The sequence below is a fragment of the Globicephala melas genome, chromosome 14 (assembly GCF_963455315.2).
Source record: "Globicephala melas chromosome 14, mGloMel1.2, whole genome shotgun sequence".
Lineage (NCBI taxonomy): Eukaryota > Metazoa > Chordata > Mammalia > Artiodactyla > Delphinidae > Globicephala > Globicephala melas.
The window spans coordinates 29282775-29290755 of record NC_083327.1 but is presented as its reverse complement, the minus strand read 5'-3'; the positions used below and the strand labels follow the sequence as shown (position 1 = coordinate 29290755).

The following is a 7981-nucleotide window of genomic DNA, read 5'->3' as shown; positions in this document are numbered from 1 at the left end:
CTATCTACAGTCACACAGAGACTACGTGACAGCCTACATAGGTATATTGGTCAAGGGATGGGAGGACTAGGACAGGATGGATTAATGCAAGCAGATTCATCCTGACTTTAAAGGAGTTTCTCTCAATGCTTGAAAGCACTATGGAGCAGCAATATTCTTGAGAAGAGCCACGTGATTTAAGAAAGAAAAGGCATCTTAAATATCACCAAACAAAATTCTTTTATTCTAAGGATAACACTAACTGTAGGAAAGATATCCTACCCAGGGTCTGAGCCCAGACTTGAATCTTCTGTTTCTGTCTCCCAATTCAGATCTCTGTTCTCTACAGTTCAGCACCTCTCCCTGGGCAGCACATATTATCACTTGAACTAGTTCTCTCTGCTCCTTAGATCATGATAGACAGAAAGCTGGTTTTGCAGTCTTCCTCCAATAAAAAATAATACTAAACTGAGAAAATGCTTTTACAGGAGGCACTAAGTGGAATCATCTTGGAAGAAAATCACTTGACTACTTGTAGCCTCAGGCACTTGTGCCTCAGGTAAACCAAAACAGCCTTTTCTTTGTAATCATACTGCACCATTATCTAGTACAGGAGTTTTAGAGTATCTAGTAGAGGAGACTCAGTTTGTCTTGTGCCATGTCCCCCTTCTCAGATAGTGTTTTTAAATTCATGAAAGGAAATACATACATAGAAAACCAAATATATTAAAATTTTGATATCAAAAGTCTTTTAACTGCTTTGAGATATGATTAACATACAAAAAGCTATAGATATTTAATGCATACAACTCAGTGTGTTTGGAAATAAGTATACACTCATGAAACCATCATCACTATGAATGCCATAAACTTATCTATTAAAAGATAAAATTTCATTCTTTATTACTTCATTAAATAACAGTATCTAGCAACAATTCTAATAACATTAATTTAAAATAGTAATGAAGGTAAATCATTTTTGAGTTATCCATAATAATTATAATATGAAAATATCAAAGATTTCTATTAAGGCTAAAGTCATAAGTACTACAAACACCACTGTGGCTTTTTGCCAAATTTCATAAGTAAAGGAAATGCTAAGTATCATTACAGATTAGTGAAAATAAAGATGCAATTTCTGTTCTCTGAGTTTTACACACATACTCATTGTGAACTCCACATTCTAAAATCCCCCTGATTCTAGGAAAAGCTGGTGTGATAAGGTGATTGGAAAAGAAAAATACTGGAGGTTTTATTTAAGTTTCTAGAATATTGACTCACACACAAAAAAGTAGAATTCCTATATCCCCCCCAAATCTCAACTGCTCATGGCATAATGTCCTTGTTCCAAAAGTTACGTTTTATAGTCAACATTTAATAAGGGGTCTCATGAGACCAATGTTTGAAACAACTGAAATTTCTCTTAGAGGTAGAATCTTTGCACTCTATAGCTTCTAAATATCCAGAGGAAAGGGGAAGAAATGGGAGGGAGGAGTGTGAAAAATTGGGAATGAGTTGATTTTTTTTTTTAATCAGGCAGCACACGAAGGCAAGAAGGGTTTGAGGGTAATAAAGTCAATTAGTGGATCAAAGGATAAGAAGCCACATTTTGAAATAAAAGAGTGATAATTTTAAGCAGTAAGAGAGAGATTAGAATAGAGAAGTGATAATGCTATGCAGTTTAGATAGATGTTGGAAAACTGAATAGTAAAAGGGGGCAAAAAAAACACACCTCTACAAAAACAGCTGCCTAAATCAATCATCCCTTTATTTGTGGATCCTCGTTACAGAGATTTTGATTCACTAGTTTATCTTTGTATATTGTTGTTATCATTCGCTTTGTGGCTTTCAATCTTATTCCTCAATTAATTGACTTCTCTCAAATTGCTCTTTCTTCTTTATCATGCATAATAAACAACAATCCTAGTTTTCTTCCTCATCTACTTATTCTATTATTTTCCCCACATAGACTCCAAGTCAAATGTTACTTATAAATAATTTTATCCCCCAATTCCTAGTTGTTCATTAGCACTCAGCCTCTTGTATGCACAGTGTCAGTTCACCGTGCAAAAGATAATAAAACATGTGGAAATTCCTCAAACTATGTAGAGCTACATATTCTTGACCTCTGGAATCTGTAGGTATCATCCAGCATCCAGCAAAACCTCACAGGAATGAGCCCAGGATAAGAAGGGATACCCTCTGACCACTAGTACCTGAGAGACAAACTGTGGACTGTGGGCAAATCAACATTCTGGACTTCAGGTTCCTCACTTGCAGAATGGGAATAGAATCTAAATAATTCTTTAGAATAAAGAGGTTATGGGCTTCCCTGGTGGTGCACTGGTTGCGAGTCCGCCTGCTGATGCAGGGGACACAGGTTCGTGCCCCAGTCCCGGAGGATCCCACATGCCTCGGAGCGGCTGGGCCCGTGAGCCATGGCCGCTGAGACTGCGCGTCCGGAGCGCAACAGGAGAGGCCACAACAGTGAGAGGCCCGCGTACCGCAAAAAAAAAAAAAAAAAGAATAAAGAGGTTATAACTTATTACAATGACTACTTGTATGCATTTCATATTTCTTCTATTTGGGCTTCATCAAGCTTCTTAGATCTGTGAGTTTAGTATATTTATAACATCTTTGATGATTATTCCTTCAAATATTTTTGAGCTCTATCATCTATTTTGGAGAGTCCAATTACATGTATATTAGACTACATGGTATCATTGCCCCTTTTGTCATTAATATTCTGCTCTTTTTTTCAGTCTTTTTCCTCTCTGTGTTTCACTTTAGATGGCTTGTATTGCTGTGTTTTCAAGCAATAGATCTTTCTTCTCTAGTGTCTAATCTACTGTTAATTCCTGCCAGAGTGTTTTTCATTTCAGATGTTATATTTTTCATCTAGAAGTTTGGGTCTTTTTTATATCATCCTTTTCTCTACTTGTCATGTTCATGCTTTTCTTTCCCTTTTTAAACATATAGATTTTATTTATAATAACTGTTTTAAAACCCTTGTCTGCTAATTTTACCATCTCTATCATTTCTCAGTCTGTTTCTGTTGGTTAATTTTCTCCCAGTTATAGGTCATCATTACCTATTTCTTTGCATGCTTGATAATTTTCCACTAGAAGTGAGACATGTTACTTTTTACTTTTCTGGGCTCTCGATTTTACTGTATTCCTTTAAATATAGTTGAGCTTTGTTCTAGGACACAATTAAATTGTTTAGAATCAGTTTGATTCTTTGAGTCTTGCTTTTCAGCTTTGTTTAGTATGGGTTCTGGGAAGCCATTAGTTTAGGGCCAATTTGGATCCACTATTAAGGCAATACCATTGTGAGGACTCTACTCAACGCCTCACATGTTAGGGTTCTTTCCATTCAGGCTGTAAGAGATGCAAAACTGTTCCCAGACTTATGTGAGCTCTCAAGATGTTCTGCCTGCTCCTTCCTAGTGGTTCCTTCTCTGGTTTCAGGTAGTATTCTTACCTACCTGCATAGATCAGTACCCACCAAAGACTGAGGGGGATCTCTCAGTACATTTCCTCCTCTGTTGTATTTTGCCCAACTATTTCTGGCTGTCTTGGGCTCCCCAACTCTTGCTGAGCTGTCTCCTCAACTCAGCAAGACAAGCAGGTTCTGTTTGGATTGACCTTACCTGGTCTGCATCCTGAAAATGGCCTCCAATCAATAAGCTAGGAAAATCACAGGGTTCTCTTCAATGTTTCCCTTCTCTCAAGAATCATTAACCTGGAGCTTCCCTGGTGGCACAGTGGTTAAGAATCCACCTGCCAATGCAGGGGACATGGGTTCGAGCCCTGGTCCGGGAAGATCCCACATGCCATGGAGCAACTAAGTCCGTGAGCCACAACTACTGAGACTCTAGAGCCTGCGAGCCACAACTACTGAACCTGCGTGCCACAACTACTGAAGTCTACGTGCCTAGAGCCCATGCTCCACAACAAGAGAAGCCACCGTAATGAGAAGCCCCTGCACTGCAACGAAGAGTAGCCCCCGCTCTCCACAGCTAGAGAAAGCCCAGGCACAGCAATGAAGACCCAATGCAGCCAAAAAAAAAAAAAAAAAAAAATCATTATCCTGTGCTGCCTGTTGTCCAAAATTTGAAAACCATTGTTTCATGTATTTTGTCCAATTTTTAGGTTAAGATGAAAGGGTAAACCTATTGCCTGTCACTGTATTTTTGGAAATTGAAATCCTGACTTCTATGCCCAGCATTCCATTTGAATGCTGAATAAAATAGTTCTTTCTCTGAATTTCTAACAAAACTAAAACAAAACAACCCAACATATATCCTAAATCCCAATATTTTTTAAAAAAATAAGGTAGTAGCAACAGAAATGCAAAGGAATGAAATACAATGCTGGCATTGGGAGACAGAAGTTCTACTCCTGGGCTTTAACTAGGATAAGGTATTTGGGGGAAACTAATCTGGTTTAAATCCACATTTGATATATTTTAAAGTGAGATTTCACTGTATGATTAAGCATACCAACTGGAAAGTAACACTTTAAGGTGTTCATTTTTCTTAAAATGATGAGATATTTAGAGACAGCACTGCTAAATATTTTCTTAGTTCTGGGTGTTTATAAGAGTCAATAAAGTTGGTCCATTCCCTCTGTATAAGTGTAACAAATATCAGGCAAACACAAACACATGAGTTTGTATATTGGTAAAACTCCGTACAGCAAAATGGAGTTTTGCAAGTAGGCTTTGTACTATAACCTGCTATAGCCACATCACCAAAATTCAGTATAACACAGAGATTACAATTCTGGTGTAGGGCTAATGGTTTTAAAGCCCACTGCTATCTCTTACAACTGTGTAATAATGGGCAAGTTGCTTCTCTGAGCCTGTTTCACTATATACAAAATGGGGACAGTAGCATTATTTGGCGGAGGATTAAATACGATCTTGTATGGAATCTGAACTTTATACAGTATCAGCCATATATTATTGTCAGCTTTCACTCTCTCTCATAAAGTCTCACCAAAGCCATCTTTTTTTTATCTTCTACTCCTGATTTTACAAGATGAGGTCAGAAATTCAAATTATGACAACAGACAACATAAATTTTCTTTCCTTAAGAGGAAATTATATTATTTGTAAAAAATATTGTTTTGAATAGAAAATCAATACTTCATAATGAATCAGCTTCTGCAGTGTTCAGATTATACTTACCTTTTCATATAATATATGTGACAATAACAAAAAGAATTCCCACAAGAATCTTTCTCAATTTCCATAACAGTTACAGAAACACCACTTAATAGGTAAATTTTAGAAAGGAGTAGTATATATTTTCTTTTTTTACAAAAACTATAATTTATTTTACCAAGGAAAACGTCTAGGAGTCACATTGGTGGACCCAGGAGAGGCCGTGGCCTGGAAAGGCCATGCACGGCCGTCCACGGTGGGGAGGGCGGCACCCGGGCCCATGGCCACACTTGGGGAAGAGCCAGAGGAGGCCCAGGCCATGCCTGCAGAGGAGCTGCCCCATGCTGACCCCGAGGAAGGGCCAGGACACAAAGCCCTGCTTGCTGCAAATGGGACACCTTGAGTGCTGGTTCCCTGGGCTGACAGCTGCCCTCTCACATGTACTCCCCACAGTCGGAGATGATGACTTTCTGCTTGGATTTCCCGTCCTTGCTGCCCTGGGCCTCAATCGGCCACAAGACGTCCAGGCCTTCCGTGACCTCCCCAAATACCACGTGCTTGCCATCCAGCCAATCCATCTTGTCACATGTCAGGAAGAACTGGGAACCGTTGGTGTTTGGGCCTGAGTTGGCCATGGAGAGCAGGCCTGGTCCCGTGTGTTTGAGAATAAAGTTTTCATCGTCAAACTTCCTCCCGTAGGTGGACTTGCCCCAGTGCCCTTGTGGTTGGTGAAATCGCAGCCCTGGCACATGAACTGGGGGATGATATGGTGGAAGCTGCTGCCCTTGAAGCCAAAGCCCTTCTCGTGGGTGCACGGGCAGTGGAAATTCTCTGCTGTCATGGGAACGACGCCTGAACCCAGGAGCATCTGGATTCAGCCCGCTGGCTTGTTCTCAGTCTTGATGTCCATGTACACCTGAGGGTTTGACTGGGCTTTTTTTACAGCGGGCTCTCCCTCCTGGGTTTCCACTTTGGGAGGCTCTGTCCCTTCTTCTTTATTCTCCTCAAGAGTCTTCCCAGAAAACTTCTTCAACCAGCCATCCTCGGACCAAACTGGTCTGGAAGAGCCTTCCTTAATCCTTATGGGTTTTGCCAAATTGACACGAATTGTCCATATAAACAGCTCAGGTTCATTCATGTTGTCTACAGCTGCTGCAGCATCCTCTGCCAACTCAAATGCAACAAAAGCAAATCCTCGGTGCTTTTCTGTTTCCTAATCCAGGGGAATCTGGATATCTGTGCTGTCTCCAAAAGGGATAAAAGCAGCATGAAGAACTTTGTCATCCACCTCCTCTGCAAGTCCGCAACACTCGCCTGGTAGTGGCCATCTTGCTCTCACCAAGGAGTAATATTTTAAAGGAGGTTTTTGACAGTTTTGTCAATGTATTTATGTCATCTTCTGTCGTGATAGTGGGTCTACAAAATTATTTTATAATTATTTTATGATAAAACAGCATGCTTATAATCTAGTGTATGCCTTCATTATTTGTAAAATCTTCCCATTATATGTAGGTTTAAAAACAAAAAACTTCTTGTCACTTATTTTTAACTAAGAGACACATTAAATACCAGCTTTCTTGAACATAGGAAAAATGTAAAAATATAGTCGGGGAACACTGAAGAGGATGATAAAAAAAAATTTAGGGGAAATGAAATTTTATTTAAGCTCTTAAAATTTGATCCAAATACAGATCACTATAAATAGCAATTATTTAATTATGTAAGAATAATTATTACATAGGATCTCAAAGTAAATAATTTTGCTCCTACCATAAAATATTATTTGTCTCTAGATTTCAGTACTTAGAATCAAAGTCCACAGATCAGCAGGTTAAGAAAACACATGCTGTATATATTTACAGCTATAACTTGCATTACAAGAGAATTAAAAAGAAATGAGGCTATAAAGGAAAGACTTTTATGGATGAATCTCTTCTAAGTGATATATGTGATACAAATGATTAGCATTAACTGATCTTCTTGAAGAATGTACTGGTATAATTCATTATAATGGCTTCGAAGTGCAATTAGTGAACTATAGTGTAAATGACACTGCTGTTCATAGTCCTACCCATAAGAGTAATTATATTTTGAAAACTACTTAGTGAAAAATTGATTGAATGAGTCCTGTGGGCATAGATAATTGAGATAAAAATATGTAAACAAAATGCCTATTAATAGGCTTTATGGCACATTTATATATTTACATGGTTTACTAATGCAAGATTTTATAAATGGAATTTTTTAACTTTTCTTTTTAAGTTGATTTCTAACATAGAAAAACTGGATTTATATATTTCATTTAATAAAGCTAAACTATTTCTCTAAATACGATGTAATCATGTTTTTAACTGGATGAAAAAAGAGCAAATGTCCTATTATAATGACAAAGTAAGCAAGAAATAAAATATCAAATTTCAAGTCTTCTTAAGAAATAGGATAATCCTTTATATTTTTATACTCCAAGTAAAAGGAAAATCATAGTAGGTGACACTATATCATAACCAAGAGTCCACAAAATATAAATCAAAATTATTCTATATCTATAGGATATAAAATAATAACTCAAAAATATTTTCATTGTTTATTTAGGTACTACACTATCATATTGGTAAAAATACATGTTATGAATTAATTCTTAATCTAAAGGTTTATCGTTTTAATATCAAAAAGACATATAAATATATATGTACCCTATATTCCATATTTACAAAGGTATAATTTTACATATGTATATGTAGATACATACACACACAGGAGTACTAGACTGAGAGATTATAGGTTTGATTTCTAGCTCATAGAGATTAATGGTTTAAGTTTCAGCTTTATATCT

General features: G+C 37.4%; 1 pseudogene; it reads right to left on the bottom strand.

The window, feature by feature from the left end:
• Positions 1 to 5582: 5582 nt before the first annotated feature.
• LOC115867013 (peptidyl-prolyl cis-trans isomerase E-like) lies at positions 5583 to 6476 on the bottom strand (annotated as a pseudogene).
• Between the last annotated feature and the right edge of the window lie 1505 nt (positions 6477 to 7981).